At 31.8% G+C, this 18,063-nt stretch overlaps 1 protein-coding gene across 1 annotated transcript in view; it reads left to right on the top strand.

The window, feature by feature from the left end:
* Positions 1-8,330: 8,330 nt before the first annotated feature.
* Positions 8,331-18,063, top strand: part of LOC111677301 (insulin receptor substrate 1) — a 348,759-nt gene continuing 339,026 nt past the window's right edge. The window contains exon 1 of the mRNA XM_046945311.1: positions 8,331-8,757. The gene's annotated coding sequence lies outside the window, so the exon portion shown is untranslated. The remainder of the gene's footprint in view (positions 8,758-18,063) is intronic.

The following is an 18,063-nucleotide window of genomic DNA, read 5'->3' as shown; positions in this document are numbered from 1 at the left end:
ATAATTATTCTGTCTTTGTCCATAATACAGTACGGCGTTTTGTTGTCCTGTTGCCTCGGTGCAACTGTTTACAAACTTACTAACAACTTCGTTCATACTGTTAAATTGACCTGCTTCCATGATAAGTTTTACTTTATCAATTGTGCAGTTTTTAGTAAGTGCCTTTACGGCAACCTGCGTTGAATATTTGCCTGCCAATTCGCAAGACAAGCCATCCGATATATACGCGTTTCTAATGACTTTGTAAGATTTCCTATCTCTGTACAATATGCATTTGCTGTTTTATTATTTTGTCTTATGTTCATTATTTTTGCTGATAATACTTCCACCGATTCTCCCTTAACAGTACTATTCAATTTGCCAACAATTTCTGCTATGGTCGCTTTATTGTAAATTAAATTTCTAGCAGTTCCTTTTAGTTTAGTTTTTATAAGAGACACTGCTGTGGATTCGTGGCTTCGCTTTATTGAGTCGACCAAAGCCAATGAATCAAGAAAAGATCGTAAGTTTTCAGATTTTCCATCAAAATCTGTAATTAGCCTTGAGGCTGAATTCGAAAATTCCACTACTGTTTGCGACATTGTTTTAACTGTTCCTGATTCTTGCTGTGAAAAACTAGGTTTTATAATTATCTCTTAATGCAAATTTTCTGCTAAGTCAATTTTTATATCCTTTCTAATGGCAACTTTAAAAACTCTTTCTTTTAAATCCAGAAAAAATCCCTCTGCTGCTGTTTGATGTGCTTTAGTTAGTCTGTTATAATTTACGTTAAGTATTACTCTTATATCCTCAAAACAACGTAGCAAAGTTTGCATATGTTGGTGAATTGTTTCTTCCTTAGTTGGTCTATCAATATTCAAATATTTGTAAGACCGGTCAAATTTATCTCTAATTATTCTAACCCTTTTTACTATATCCGACCACTCCATCTATACTCTATCCAAATTGTTAGCTCGGCTTGTATATTTCTTCTTTAATCTTTTATTATGCAAGGCGTAAAGACGCAACAATGTATTTAAACCTATTAAAACAGTTGTTATTACTAAACAACATTCAATTAATTCAAGACTTGTATTTCCCTGTACTCCCTCTACTTCATTGACCACATTGGCCGAAGGATTTTCTATTTTGGATTAGTGTTTTCCCATTACAAAGGACCTTAAAAAATTTTAATTGAGCTTGAAAACTTAAATATTCTATATATTATTTTGATTATTCATTATTCTTAAAATTATTTATATGTAAAAAATAAAAATTATTTACAATAAAAATATTTGTCAAATGGCGGTTAACGCCAACTGACCTAAATGTGCAACTGAATGCACAATTATATTTTTTTTATTTTTTATTGTTATTTAATAATTTCAATTTTTATTAGATTTCACGTTGCAAAGTCCAACAGATTTCAGCTTCTCCACAACTGCAAACAACTTTATAGCTCAATTGTGCCAAGGTATTTAGCATAACAAGATGAGAGGCTGATACCATTACACCATTCACCACGGGTTTAACACTGTTTTCGAAACGTTTCGATAGCGCCTGTATTTCGGTGTCATTCAAACCAAAAACAGAACAAGAACGATAATGTAAAGAACCTTTAACAGTTATATAAGCATAAGTGCCTTCGTTATTTACAATGGGTACTGGAATAGTAACTACATTAGCTGTAGTAGCTGGTGCTGTATTTGTTACCGAATTTGCAGATGCAAGTTGTTGTATATTTGGAGGATTAACACTGGGATTTGCGGTTTTTTTTATTCCTTTTGGGTGCTTATTATTTTTTTTAGCACTCCAAAAAGGCTGGCAGGATCGCCATATAGTATTTTGCAAATTAAAAGATGTTTTCAGTTCTTTTATTTCTTCGCAAGAGCTAAGTTACAGCTCCCTTGTGTTAAGCGAAGTGTGTCTTTATTGAAAAAGTTCTTAGATTATATAGTAATTAATTGCTTACACAACATTATTCATAAAGTGGATAGTGTAACAATTGGACAGAACATTGAACGCAAGAAATACATACAAACAAAGCCACGATCAGTAAAATATTTAAAGTATTGACTGTTTAATCGACTTTGTAATATGATATTATTTTTAATTGCTTTTTCAATATTCTGTCGGCATAAGCGATACATGTTTTATGCTACAATGTAACACAGTATTGTGTTTCTTTTTACAAATAAAACAACAATGCAGACTTTTAAAATATTTCACTTCATGATTTCGTGACAAACAATTAATGCAATAGTGATGTTTCTTAATAGTCGGAAATCTGTCCATTACCGTTCTGTCATTACCTTTCTGCATGAAATGCAGATAATTTTTTAGATTGTGTGACTTCCTTAATGTCACGTAGACATTCTAAGGTCTGAATTCTTTCTGTCAGAAATGCATCCAGATCTTTCCAATCAGATAATACGGATTTGTCTTTTATACTTTGTTCCCACATGGTAACAGGGTTATCGGGTAGTCGTTGTACACAAAGGAGAACAATTATCGGATCCCAATTTTCTGTTTAAACATTATATATTGATAAGGCGGAAAGATACAAAATTTATTAAAAGCTGTGAAAAAATACTAAATAATAACCAACTTTAATATTAGTCAAACTGACAGACCGTAGGGTCTCAATTCAAAACAGAAGAAGAAGCAAATTCTTGTATATAAAAATTATGTACAAGGTACATAAACACAATATTCTTTATTCACTTCACTTCGTTATCTTATTTGTTATTATCTCTATTACTTTTATTTGTTATTATTTATTTAATATTTTTTCACACACGATTATTCAAATTATTTTTCGCACTTTCTTTAAATTAAAATTTTATTTTTTTATTTTATCTTTAATATGTCTGTCCGTCTATGTAAACAAATGCACGGTAGATTAATATTGCACTTAGCAAAAGAGTAGTATCAACTGTCAAACAAACAAAACGGTTGGTAAAGCGATCAATCACAATAATACAAAATTAATATTTCTGTGTATTAGTAAATTTAATAAATAAACCTTTTATTTGATTTTATGTTTATTCTTTTTGCACTTTTTTCTTTTCGTTCTTTTAACACTTGAAATTTATTTCTTATTTTTTTCCTTGAAGAAACTGTCGACCTTGAGAAAATAAAAGAATAGTATTATTTCAAATGCTCGAACAACAAGAATTAAGGCTTGATTGGACCAAATGTTTGTGCGTGTGCAAAAAAAGAAATAAAAAGATCAAACTACTTTAGTTTTTTCAATAAAAAGTTTATTTATTAAATTTAACTTTACCTTAAAGATTCTTCACTGACATTGTGTACTAAATGGCCACAATGACGTTCACTTTGTAAGTAAATTTTACACACAAAAAAAAATTGCAACTAATTGCGAAAAGTTTTACTAGTTAGAATTTATTTCTACACTTTTTCAAGGATGAAAAAAGAAGTAGTTAGATAAATTCTAAAGGGGGTTTTACAATCAGAGTTTCATTGTCTTTAATACAAAATAAAATTTGTTGTCAAAATATATTGAAAAATTTTAATTCATGTATTATGAAACCTATTTTTTTGGTTTATTTTCAATTTCAAATAGATTATGAGAAAAATTATAGTGAGAAATAAAAGAAACCCAATTTACAAATCAAAATCGGAAAGAAAACTACAAATAAATTGTGTATTTTGTAAAGAAATAATTTTTAAATTTGTTTTAAAGCTTAATACATTTCAAACTACAAAATATTTTAGTTTTTCAGACTACAATACATTTTCAAATAATACTTATTATTAATACAAAATCAGATAATGTAAAGTACCTTTAACGTAGTATAAAGAAAATAGAAAAACAGGTTTCATATAAAGCTCTTAATTGAACACCTATTATTGTTGAATTACGCAGTATTTACAGAGATATTATTCAAAAATAAAAACGCGCGTCCTTTCACATAAGATTAATTTTATTAATAGATGCATAAAATATAAATGTCAAATATTTACAGAGTTGTTATATAATGAATAATAATAAAAGTTGCCAGATAGTTTAGAAATTCATTTTCACATTCCAACATCCTCACTAAAATGAAATCCTAAACCATTCCCAACTGCATAATCAGCATCGCAATAGCCTTCTAATTTCAAGTTTCCATTCTTAAATATTATTTTGTAATTTATCGTACCCTTTAAATAACGCAGAATTCTCTTAGCTGCTTGTCAATGTTGCATACCATAATTGTTGTTGAAACGACTCAAAAAATTGACTGCATAACATATATCGGGTCTTGTTAATTGTGCTGCGAATAACAAACTTCCAATAAGCTCCTGGTACGGGTATTTCTGCATTTCCAATTTCTCCTCTTCGCTTTTAGGACATTGCTCTTTACTTAACTTCACGTTCACATCCATTGGGGTAGATACCGGATTACTTGTTGTCATTGAGAAACGCTGTAGAACTTTCTGAATATACGCTGACTGATCTATTGTCAAGCAACCATTTGTCCTCTCAATGCGTAGTCCTAGAAATGATTTAGCACTTCCTAAATCTCGGAGTTTAAATACATTCTTCAATTTTTCAATTAATAGATTCTTCTGCTGTTCGTTGTTCCAAAAAATTATTATATCATCCACATAAATGGCCAATATGAATATGCTATCGTCTTCAATTCTGAAATAAATACACTGATCACTTTTCAACTGCGTCAGACCAAGATTTCTTAGTGTGTCACTCAATTTCAAATTCCACATTCTGGACGATTGCTTTAAACCATATATTGGTCTATTCAACTTTAACGTTTTACCATCAGGGATTTCAAAACCTTCAGGTGCCTCTATAAAAATCTCTTCCTCCAAATCACCCTGTAGGAAGGCAGTGCATACATCCAAATTATTTATTTCCAAATTAAATTCAACAGCTAACGAAAATAAATATCTCAATGAGGAATACCTTATAACCGGCGAATAAGTCTCGTTGTAATCTATATTGGAACGTTGAGCACAGCCTCTTGCCACCAGTCTAGCCTTGTAGCGATCGACATTACCATGTTCATCATGCTTTAATTTAAATATTCATTTCGTAGAAAGTTTTCTTTCATTGCCGTTGCAATCTACAATGCTCCATGTGTTATTTTCGATTAATGAATTAATTTCATCAGTGATCGCAGCTTTCCAAAATTCTCTTTCTTTGCAGTTGACAGCTTCGACAAAATTTTGTGGCTCCACTATTGCACCTATAGCTGCATATGTTACAAAATCGTTCATATTGGTTGGTCGGGATATTCTCGATGAACGCCGGAGAGTTTGAACCTCGTTTACCTCCTCACTCTCTTCCGTAACTTCGCTAGATGTAAAACCAAGTAGTTCATCCTCATCATCATATTCCGAGTTGTCTTGTGATTCCTCAATAACAGAATCATCATTGGAATGATTGGAATTTTCCTCAAGTATCATCCTCACTAAATTACCATCATTCAATGATTGAGATCTCTCAATTAACCGACCATTATCAATAACTGTGGCTTGGTTCTTCGCAAAATACATCTCATTTTCCATGAATACTGCATTTCTACTTACATGCATTTTCCTTGATATTGGATTGTACAGCCTATATGCCTTCGAAAATTCACAGTATCCAAGCATTATACACTTCACCGATCTAGGATCCCATTTCTTTCGCAACTGTTTTGGTGTCATCATCATTGCCACGCATCCAAAGACCTTTAAGTATGATAAGTTCTGTTTACGGCCACTCCATACCTCCTCAGGCGATTTTTCATTCAACATTTTGTGAGGTGTTCTATTTAATAAATAAGCTGCCGTACTTATCGTCTCAGCCCAATAACACTTTCTCAAACCAGCGTCATACAACATGGTCCGCGCTTTTTCAACTATGGTTCTGTTCATTCGTTCAGCTTTTCCATTCTGCTGCGGGGTATATGGTGCTGACGTTTGATGAACTATACCGCTATTTTCACAAATTTGCCTGATGTCTTTGTTGCAGAACTCTAAACCATTATCTGAACGGAATATTTTAATCTTCCTATTCGTTTGATTCTCCACCATCTCCTTAAATATTTTAAATTTTGCCGGAACCTCGGATTTGTTCCTCAATATGTAAATAAATACCTTGTGGGAATAATCATCCAGAAATAAAAGAAAATACAGGCCTCCACCCATTGATGGCTCCTCCATGGGACCGCATACATCTCCATGTACCAATTCAAGAACATCGTTCGTTTTACTAGTCGATGATTTGAAACGTAAGTTTGTTTGTTTGCCCTGTAGACAGGAGATACATTTCTCATTTTTCGATTCGCCCTGCTCGCAAAAATTATCCTCTAAGCATTTATTCATATAACCAGGATGGCCCAATCTTTTATGCAAAAGCTCCTTCGTAACACCAGCAAAATTTTCACGCGCTGTGTAAAGGTCCAATTGATAAACATCTCTGTATAGAGTACCAGTGGCTACAATTCTTTCACCACACCTAATGAAACAGCTTTCACTTGTAAACTCTATTTCATAACCTTTTTTAACCAATTGACTCACAGATATCAAATTCGTACAAATTTGTGGCACGTAAATAACATTCTCAATTGTCGCATCAATCATTTTGTTGTCCACATTTAATTTTACAACAACATCACCTTTTCCCAATGCCTTTAAACTACAATTGTTTGCAACTACTACACTTTCATCCATAGAGAATTCCATAAAGTTTTTAAAACAATTTCTATTATTCGTCATATGGGTCGTAGCGCCTGAATCAATCAACCAAGACTCCCCATTGTAAACATACTGCGAGTTGAACGCCGCTGTCAACGTTGTAGCATTCGAGTTTCCAGCCTGGTTGAATTTTTTAGACTTGCAATTTTTCGCCATGTGGCCTTCTTTCTTACACTTAAAACAAACAATGTTCTTCTTCTTGTTCGCATCCTTAGTTTTTGTAAACTTTTGTCTGCTGTACAATGCTGCATCGGATGACGTCATTGCACCTGCCGAGTTGTTGTAGTTGTCAAAATCTTGCAATAGTTTTGTCTTTATTGAATCCGTTGTTATTTCAATATTGCTGCTCTCTATTGCCATAATCATTGGTGTAAAATGATCCGGTAAACCACTCAGTAACAAACTGCCTACCCATTCATCGCTCACAACCATTCCTATTTCGTTTAGTTTCTGCGCTGTAGCTATTATTGTATCGACATATTCGCTGATATTCTCACAATTCACCAAATGTGTAGTCGTTAACTTTCTCAACAAACCGCAGCGTCTTGTCAGACCGGAGTCATCATATGTTGATTTCAACTTATCCCACATCTCTTTAGCTGTTGCTATTCCCTGGATGTGTATATACAAATTCGGTGAAATATACAGCACAAGTCTAGACAGCGCTTTCTCCTGAACATCGCTTTTTGTTTCAGTACCCAGAATTGCCTGCCAGTAGCCTTGAAGCTTTAGTGCATGCTCAGCAGCAAATCTCCATCTATGATAGTTATCTCTGCCCGTTAACTTTTCTATTTCAATAACTCGCTCCATTTTGCGCACCTGGGCCCATAACCTATTGAATTACGCAGTATTTACAGAGATATTATTCAAAAATAAAAACGCGCGTCCCTTCACATAAGATTAATTTTATTAATAGATACATAAAATATAAATGTCAAATATTTACAGAGTTGTTATATAATGAATAATAATAAAAGTTGCCAGATAGTTTAGAAATTCATTTTCACATTCCAACAATTATTAACATATTTCAGATTTAGTGTAAAAATGAAAATCCTCTAATTTTTATTTTCATATTTCAATATTTTACAAATAAATCAATGAGTTTGTTACGACTTGTTAATTTTATGATTACGTTTTTTGTGTATTTTTTGCTTTGTTTATATTTTTTATTTACTTCCCGTGTATACAAAAAAAAAAAAAAAAATACCTTTCTATGTAACTCTGAAAAAAGTTTGCAAAAAATCCCCTGTTTGTTTTCTTTTAAACAATTGTTTAGACAACGTTGTCTTGATAATAAACTTCATTTTATTGTAGAATTTGTGTAGAATTTTGTTTTTGTGCAATTAAAATCGATTTTTAACATAAGTTTTAGTGAAATTAGTATGTATTTACAAAATTTAATTTTAATCGTTTTTATTAAATATAGCATTATATCAATAAAATTATCTGTGTGTTGTCGTGATAATATCTGCATTTTGTTACCCCTATGCATAACAATAAACAAAAAAATGGACAATATTTCTGCCTACGTTTTGTCAAGTAAATTGAGATATATTGTCTAATATAGACATGGTGTCATTGTCGACAGCGGTTGTTGTTTCAATTGTAATCTTGCTGTAAGAATTATAGAAATTTAGTTTGTTTTGTTCACACGTCAAAACAATTGCGGTACCTTCCTAATAAAGTAAATTGTTTGTAACTACGTAATTTGTGTATTTAAACAAATAAAATAGTGAAGATTATTATTGAAAAGTTAAATATTTCAACACAAATCTGATTGAAAAACAGAAAATTCGAAACTTTTTTCTTTGAAAACAATTTAAATAGTGATACAAGAAAGTGTAATAAAATATGTATCTATTATACATGTTTAGATTACTATTTTTATATCTTTAAAGTGAACATGTACGAATGTAAATTAAATACATATGAATGTATTATATTCATTTTTAAATATATTAGTTTAAAATCAGTAACAAAACAAGAATATATAATAACATACATATATAAAAAGTGTCAAATATAAGCAGAATAAATATCAAATCTAAAAAGTCGCCTTACACATAAGTATGTACTTATTTCACTAATTTATTTTTTCCCTTCGTTGAATTCTGTGGTAAAAATCCAACAAACGGTACATTAGAGTGGATCGATCTGGACAAAAAAAAGTTGTTTGTGTCAGTCACCCCCTAGGATTAAACATATGTTAATAACATTTCTAAAAATCTAAAAATTATTTTTTGGCTTAAGTCGCTTTTAGTGAAATTTTTCAAATCACGTCAAAAATTTCACAACTAGTTTCGTTTGTGGGTGAAATGACGTAAAAATTTTTTGTCTGCCATGCCTAATTTAAGATGGGCGGGCCTCTAAAGCTCAAAATATTTATGGCTATATCTCGAAAAATATGCATATAATGCAGCGATATATATCAAATTAAAGGTATTTCAAAGACCTTTCCAATGATATATAACATGATATACAAAAAAGGACCCATTATAGGTAAATTGTGGGAAACATAGTTTTTGACCCAATATTTTTGACGTTTATCTATAAAGTCGGGAAAAATGCCTTTATAGGTAGGTATATAAATTAGATTGCTTAAAAGCTATGATATTGAGATTTTTTAAGGTATAATATGTTTCTGTATAGAAACATAGAAGATAAAGTCCTTGCGTCCGTTCGTAGGCCGTCTATTTAGAAAATTTAGGCTATCTAGGAAAGCCGTGTAAACAAAAATAAAATAAAAGCTTAATTCATTGGCTAACGTTGTTAAAAATAGTATTATTCATTAAAAGGAGCAATTACCAAAATGCAGCTCGCAACAAAACTCGCTTAACCCTTTCTCTACAAGTTTTTATTGGCTGGTTCAAAAAACCTAATTTTTTGGATTTATGCTACTATTGACCCTAGAAACAATAATCAATAAAAAAATTTTAAAAATTTTTACCCCAAATGTGTTTTTTAGAATGTATCCATATGGATACAAATTTACTATAAGGGAAAGAAAAATGCAAAAATTTTATTAATTTGATATTAAAGTTTTTTTTATTTATAAACATAAGATAAATATTGGTATAAAATAAAAATAAATAATTCATGCAGTTAAAAAACATAAATACAATTTTGATTAATACATAAAATATAATAAAATATAATTTATTCCATCGATAAATAATGATAATCCTTAAAACAATTTCTGGATCCATTCGGTACACATAGAAGAACATCACACTTGGAACATTTATATCTTGTTTGACCCTTACAGTCCTTATGTTTACATCTGCCTTTATCAGTCACATGTTCCGGCCAATGTTGGTTTCCGTCATATCGCACAGAATTTGCTGGAGTTATTTTTCGACTTTTACCGGATGTTGAAGGACTTACTGAAATATCATTTGAGCACGCTTTCGGACGCCCACGTTTACGAGAGCATGCTTGCTGATTGGATCGAGCAATGAGGCCATTTGCAACGTCATTGCGAAAGCTCAATAAGTCCATATATTTATTGTGTTCGTTGTCCTTTTTGTACTCTAACCAAGAGTTACAAATAGCCATATCAATGAAATGATCATAAATTTTTAGAGTCCACTTTGTAGATCTAATCGAAATTCTGTACAAAGACAGAAGGAAATCCATTTTGTCTACGCCACCCATATTTTTGTTGTACTCGGCTACTATTTTTGGCTGTGTTATTTCAATATTTTTTTTTCTACGACGGAAAATCGGCGCACTGAATTTAGGGGTTCAGAACCACGAATTGAAGACACTAGTTGAACAATTCCTCCGTCAAGCCACCTCAGAAGAAATATATTGTTCGACCGCTCTATGCGATAATCAAAACTTCCTCGGCCTTCTTTTTTTAAATCTTTTTCTGATTGTAGATCAATTTTTCCAAATCTATTTCCTCTTATGGTTCCTGTTGACCAAATTCCTTTTTCGCGTAAATATAAAAATAAATTTAATGTTGTGAAATAGTTGTCAAAATATAGTTTGTGATTATTTTGCTCAGATATAGTTTTTGAAAGATGAATAACTATATCTGAGCAAAATCCAAAAGACGGTTCACTTATAATTGTTCCTTTTCCCTGATATATTTCAAAATCATAAACAATACCATTCGAACTACACAAACAAAATATTTTTATACCCCATTTTGTAGGTTTCTTTGGCATATATTGCCTAAGTGATGTTCTTCCTTTGAAAGGAACCATCATTTCGTCAATACTAAGATTTTCATCTTTTTGAAGAGAATACGATTTTTGAGTAAACATATTTATAATGCTACGGATTTTATATAATTTATCATTTTGAATATCATTTGCTGAAAATTTTAAATTATTGCGCAATAAGTGAAATCTAGTTCTAGTCATGTTGTCTGGAAACGAAGGGATTTCCGTACCAATTGTCCAGTACATTTCTAATCTAGGATTACCAATTGTACCAATAAATATCTGTAACGCTATGAATTTTAGAAGTTCTTCATAACTCATATTTATAGATTTTCCATCTCATGAGAGAAAATTGGTTTGTCCACGAAACAATATTTCGAAGAAAATCTTCATTAAAATACTCTAAAAAATATTCTACAGGTAATTTATTTACTTTCTGTTTCTGAAAAAAATATTTTCTGGACAGTCCCACGTTGTCTTTTTCCAACGAAATTGATCTACTTTTTTCGGTTCAAAACTTTTAGAAGTTGAAAGATTGTTCTCAACTATTCCTGTTGAGCAATGCTCAGCTCCACCACAATTTCCCAAGATTTTATGAAAATAAAACAAAATATTTGCAAATTTAATGAGACGTAGATCTCTCTGTATTTATTTATTATTATTTTACCTCGTAGAAGTAATAACGTCAAGAGCACGTAGTGCTTATGTTGACGATCAGAAAAGAAGTGATTTTTACTTTACAAAACTTAAATTGGTGGCAAAAAATATTTATGTACCGTTAACGGTTTACTCGTTAGAATTTTCCAACAAAGTTGTAAATAAAGCGGAGCTTAGTAAAATTCTAATGTCGCAAAAAATAGTATTTGCATATGTAATCAAAACAAGTGTAAACCATAAATCGAACTTGAACATTGCCGGCCACCTTGCAACACTAAAGAGTGTTGCAATTAACATTGAGATCTATATCTATTTATTTTTTTTTCTTTTTTGTTAATATATATATATTTTTTTCATAAAACAAGTGATCAAAGGTATCACACCAGACTGGGCTGGTAAAATAATGGTTCCCATAGAACAAAGTCTAAGGAATTTAGTTTTCCGCAGACTACATACTGCTCTCAAAGGGAGAATGGTTTTAAAGCAGACCATGAACTGGGTTCGTAGGAAAAAGGTTCCCATAGGACAAAGCCTATGGGATGTAGTTTTTCGCAGACTACATACTGCTCTCAAATGGAGAATGGTTTTAAGCAGACCATGAACTGGGCCCCTTAAAGAGGGGCATGGTCATAAATGACCCAACCACAAAGTGGTGTATTTAAATTTAGTATGTATATTAAAGTAGACGTAAATATATTCTTGTGAGCATTTTAAGTGATATTCAAACAAACATTAAGAAGCGTTAGACCACGTAGTGTATTGTAAATTTGCGATATGTGATTCAAAGTCCCTGGGATTGGCTGGTCCTGTCAGAATCCAGCCAAATACAGTTTTTTGTGCCAATAATGACCCTAATATATTTTGCTGTACTTCTGGTAAAATTATACGATGATATAAATCCGCACCAATAAGAATATCTAAAAGATTTGAATCCGCCAAACGAAGATTTGGCAATAACTTTTTAATATGGGATATTTACGAAAGTTGAAGGTAAATTTCCCGAAATTTTTGGTAAAACAAATGCATTTGTACTAAGTTTTACTGAAGAGTCTAAATCGGAACCAATTTCCATAGGACAATATTTAGAAACTCCAATAATTACATTATTGATGCCAGAAACTTGAGCATGTGCAGAATGCGTGGGAAGTTTTAACCTTTTCCGTAATCGTTCAGAAATGTAAGAGCATTCCGAACCCGAATCAATTAAAGCGCGGACCTGATACTTATTGTTATTATGAATTATATTTACCGTAGCTGTCCCTAATAGAACAGACTGGTTTTGTCCAGTCGTTACATTATTGGACGTATATGATTGTTGGTAGTGGGAGTTAGTATGTCGTAGAACCGCACCAGAGTTCTGTTCTGTAGAAACAGTAGGTCTTTCAACCACAGAATTTTCTAAATGTTGTAAATGAAGCATCGAGTGATGTCGATTATTGCATATATAACAATTATTATTTATTTTGCAACTTGTAGCAGTATTTCCGGAAGAATTGTGAGATTGCAATGAAGATTCCATATTAGTGGAGTTTGTACCTTTAATTTCTTGAAAACATTGCAAAGTCAGAATTCTTTCCTTCAGAAAATTATCTAAATCTTTCCATGAAGATAAACTTAATTTGTCCTTAATGCCCTGTTCCCATAAAATAATTGTTGAACTAGGTAGACGTTGAATACACATAAACACGATAATTGGGTCCCAATTATCTGTAGGCACGTTATAAATAGAAAGTGCCCTAAGAAAACTATCGATTCCGCGCTGTAAGGTTTTGAGTGCTGTGATCGACTCCTTGTCAAAGGCAGGAAGACTTAATAAAAGCTTTAGTTGGTTATGCACCAACATACGAGGGTTCTCATATGTATTCCTTAAATCGCGCCAGGCTAACTCAAAACTATTATTATTTAATGGATATCTTGAAACGATAGTTTTAGCTTCACCCTCGGTTATCCGTATTAAATGGCAAAGACATTCTATATTGCTAAGCCTCGAGCTATTAATGTAAATTGCGGTAAATAAATCCCTAAAAGCGGGCCAAGAAACATAATCCCCTACGAGAGAGTCGATATCGCATGGAGGGAGCGTGAGATTATGCTCTGAATTATCGGAATTCAAATTCGCTGTTGGAAGTTCATTAGTTTTTGAAGCGGATTCCAATGTTTTTATTTTCTTAGAAATAGATCCTCCACATTCAATATATTCAAAAGATGTGGCTTGATATTTTTCCGCTACCACTTTAAATTCACTAGACTCTAGAGTGTTAAGACATACTTCGTACGTCGAATTAACTTTGTCCCAAAGTCTTTCTAACTCCCGTTTCCGAATCTCCAACTTAAAAACGTCATGCAATTCATCATCTAAATTATCAAACCTCACGCGGTATGCAACGAGAGCATCCGATGCTCTAATAAACGCATTTAGTGATGTGACCGACATTTTTAATATTTAAAAATAGTTATAAAAATAGATGAATTAATAACTCGATATTTAACTACGAATTGACTACAAAATTTATATCAACAAACTTGATAATAGTCAAACTGACCGACCGTAGGGTACCCAATATAAGGGAAGAGCAAGAATACACCGTAATGTATTTTGTTGGTAGAATTTACAGATGTAAATCTGTGAACGAACAAACGCACAAAAGATAATGTAAGAAAACACTAATTTAAAATAAAATAAAATAAAATGAACAATATCGGTTTAAATTATTGTCCGTGGGATCAAAAGAATTTAAATATATATTTTTTTGATATAAATTAAAGTTAAAATTAGTGCAAAATATCCACAAATACAACAAGTTAAACCAATTGAAAAATCACAAAAAATATGTGTGTGTGTTCGCGAAACAACTATAGAATTTTTATCACTTGGTCACAATAGAAATATATTTACGTACCTTATTTCGTAGAAATTTCCTAAAAATTAATAATAAATATATCTTCAGTGGACTGTATGTTTTCCAAGGGCTGATGGAGTGAAGATGCCAAAAATCCGTATATGATACACAAAAATCCGGTTCGCTAGGACCAAATGTTCAGCTCCACCACAATTTCCCAAGATTTTATGAAAATAAAACAAAATATTTGCAAATTTAATGAGACGTAGATCTCTCTGTATTTATTTGTTATTATTTTACCTCGTAGAAGTAATAACGTCAAGAGCACGTAGTGCTTATGTTGACGATCAGAAAAGAAGTGATTTTTACTTTACAAAACTTAAATTGGTGGCAAAAAATATTTAAGTACCGCTAACGGTTTACTCGTTAGAATTTTCCAACAAAGTTGTAAATAAAGCGGAGCTTAGTAAAATTCTAACGTCGCAAAAAATAGTATTTGCATATGTAATCAAAACAAGTGTAAACCATAAATCGAACTTGAACAAGCATCCTTGATCTGCTATATCTTTAGATATAGTAGGATGGTTATTATCATTGTCTAGATCAATATCTTGTATATTTATTTCATATGGGCCCTGCCGAGAAAGCTCCTCCAACATAAAACTTTGATTACTTTCAAAAGCATCAAACAAATTATTAATAATATCTGATTCCTCCGTTTCATCATCAGAAATATCGGAATCAACGAAATTAGTTAAAATTTTTTCAATTTCAGAATCATTTTTTTTTCTAGGCATTTTTTTATTTCAACAAGTACAAGCGTAAATGAAAATAAACGTCTGTACCGTATCAGCATGTGAATTCAAATGACAATGTTTGTTTATTTTTTACACCAAAACGTTAATTTGTATCCATATGGATACATGCAACTTTTAAAAAATTCCTACGGCTTTCGGAATTTTTAAATCTTTTAACTTTTAACGGAATGGATTAAAATGAAGATTTCTGTAGGTGCTTGATATGTTTTCATAAGGAAAAAAAAAAACAAATTTATGTATATTTTTAGTATAATAAAAAAATCAATTTTTGACAAAAAAAAAAAAATCTTTTTTTTAAATTAAAATTTTTGAATAAAAACTATAACAAAATTTATAAAAAATATTTTAAATAATTAAGAAGGTCTTAAAATAATATAAACTAAAAAATCCCACACTTATTTTTTGTCCTGGAGAGTGTAAAGTGCTCCTAAAGTTACGTGTATCCATATGGATACTATGTAGCGAAAGGGTTAAACATTGCCGGCCACCTTGCAATATCTCAATCATATTGTAACTATTAAGGAGTGAGTTCGAAAAATTCTTAACATACATATATGTTTATAAAAAAGAAACCACTAAACTTACAGCTTTATTTTTTTTTTTTTTATTTGATTCAAATTATTATTACAATTTACAAAAAAAAAAAATATTTTTATAGTTTTAATCACTAGTGATGAAATTTTGAACCCTTTTCGGAAACCCTTCCATTAACGTTTTTATAGTGCTTTCTGTCACTTTGCTCGAACATGTAGTCCATCTCCGTTTAAAATCTACCACACTTTTGGACACCTTTTTTGTACTCTTCAATTCTCTTTTAACAAGAGCCACTGGCCTTAGCTCCGGGCAGTTTGGAGGATTTGCCTCTCTTGGTACAAATACCACATTAATGTTCTTGTACCACTCAAGGGCTTGTTTACCATAGTGACAGGATGCCAAGTCAGGCCAAAAATAAGTGGACACATTATGAAGTCTTATGAATGGAAGCAGCCTTTTTTGTAAACATTCCTTGATGTAAATTTCGGTATTTATAGAGCCCGTTGTAACAAATGATTTGCTTCTTTTGCCGCAACTGCATATTGCTTGCCATACCAAGAACTTTCTGGGAAATTTTGTTTGCTTTTGGGTCCTAAACTTTTCTTCAACATTCCCTCGAGCATCAGCAACATAAAACTTTTGACCTGGAAGTTGCAAAAAATCTGCCAGAACATACGTTTCGTCATCCATTATGCAGCAAGAATATTTTTTTATAAAACTTGACTTCAATTTCCGTGCTCTGTTTTTGGCCTCTAAATTTTTAGCAGCGTTCCTGTCAGGAACTTTTTGAGCCTTGTATGTTTTTAAACCTGCATTAGCTTTAACTTTTCGTACCAAATAGTCCGAGCACTGAGCTAACCGAGCTGCTTTCCTACCGGATGTGTTGGGAGCTCTTTTGAAAATGCGTTCTATTTTTTGGGCTTTAGGAACATCATGTGGACCATTCCTTCTACCTGAACCAGGTTTTCTATCAACTGACAAGTTCTCCCGGTACTGTTTAATAACATTGGAAACAGTTTGACGACAGACCTTTGTATGCTTGGCCAACTTTTTGTAAGACCAAGTTGGGTTTAGTTGAAAATATTTAATAATTTCAGTACGCACTTTTTTCTGGTCACTTATTTTAATCAGATTAACAAAAAAATTAATATAATTGACATTACACATAATAACTGACATGTTTTTCAAAGGTAACTTGATCAAAAAAAAAATCAGATAATACTTTGGTTGAAAAATGTAATGAAAAACGTGTGTTAAGAATTTTTCGATCTCACTCCTTAATTCATTCGCAATATCTTAAGCCGAATGAAGCAAATTAAATTATAATAATTCATTCGCAATATCTTAAGCCGAATGAATCATGGTTGGTTTTATGACAGATCCATCAACTGTATAAACTAAATACTTAAATATTAGGCAAAACGTAAACATATTTTAGTGAGCTTATTTAGTGATAATGAAGTAAATTTTTCGATAAAAGTATTTCAGTTCCTATGCGACCAAGTCGAATATTCCGGAAAGTTAATAACTGAATTAAATTGATTAGGATTAACTGGACCTGTCAGAATCCAGCCAAAAATCGTCTTTTGTGCTAATAGCGACCCTAATAAGTTTCGTTGTATATCCGGTAAAACAATCCAAGGGTATAGATACTGATGCAGTATTATTGACACCAGAAATTTGAACATTCGTAGAACGCGAGGAAATGTTAAACCTTTTTCGTAATCGCTCTGTAATAAATGAGCATTCCGAACCCGGATCAATCAAAGCACGGACCTGATACTTATTGTTATTATGTTTTATAGTAACAGTCGCTGTCCCTAAGAGTACGAACTGATTATATAGAGTATGAAATACTTGACGGTTTGACATAATATTATTCGACGTATTCGGTGTTGGATAATTTTGTAGCGCGTTAGTGGTTCGTAGAACCGCGTCTGAATTGCGTTCAGTAGAAACAGAAGGCGTTTCTGTATGCTGAATATGAAACATAGAATGGTGCCGATTATTGCAAATAAAACAATTACTATTAACTTTACAATTGCTGACATTATGTGTCCTCGAAAGGCAATTATAACAGCAATTATATTTGTTTACGGTAGAAATTCTATCCATTATTGAAAGATTTTTAAACTTAAGACAATTTCGCAAAAAATGAGACTGGTTAGGACACAAGATACACGACATTTTAGTAAAAGTAGCATCGTAGGAATGTTTTGAAGATTCCACGTCAGAAGAGTTTGTCCCTTTTCTGATTAATAGAGCCTAAACATTGAAAATAAGCCATGTATGTGGTCTGATATTTAGACGCTGCCACATCTACATCACTAGATTCACTGGGGGGAGAAGTTTCGA

The sequence above is a fragment of the Lucilia cuprina genome, chromosome 2 (genome assembly GCF_022045245.1).
Source record: "Lucilia cuprina isolate Lc7/37 chromosome 2, ASM2204524v1, whole genome shotgun sequence".
In the NCBI taxonomy this organism is placed as follows: Eukaryota; Metazoa; Arthropoda; class Insecta; order Diptera; family Calliphoridae; genus Lucilia; species Lucilia cuprina.
The sequence above is the reverse complement of the archived record's forward strand: the minus strand, read 5'-3'. Positions and strand labels throughout refer to the sequence as shown.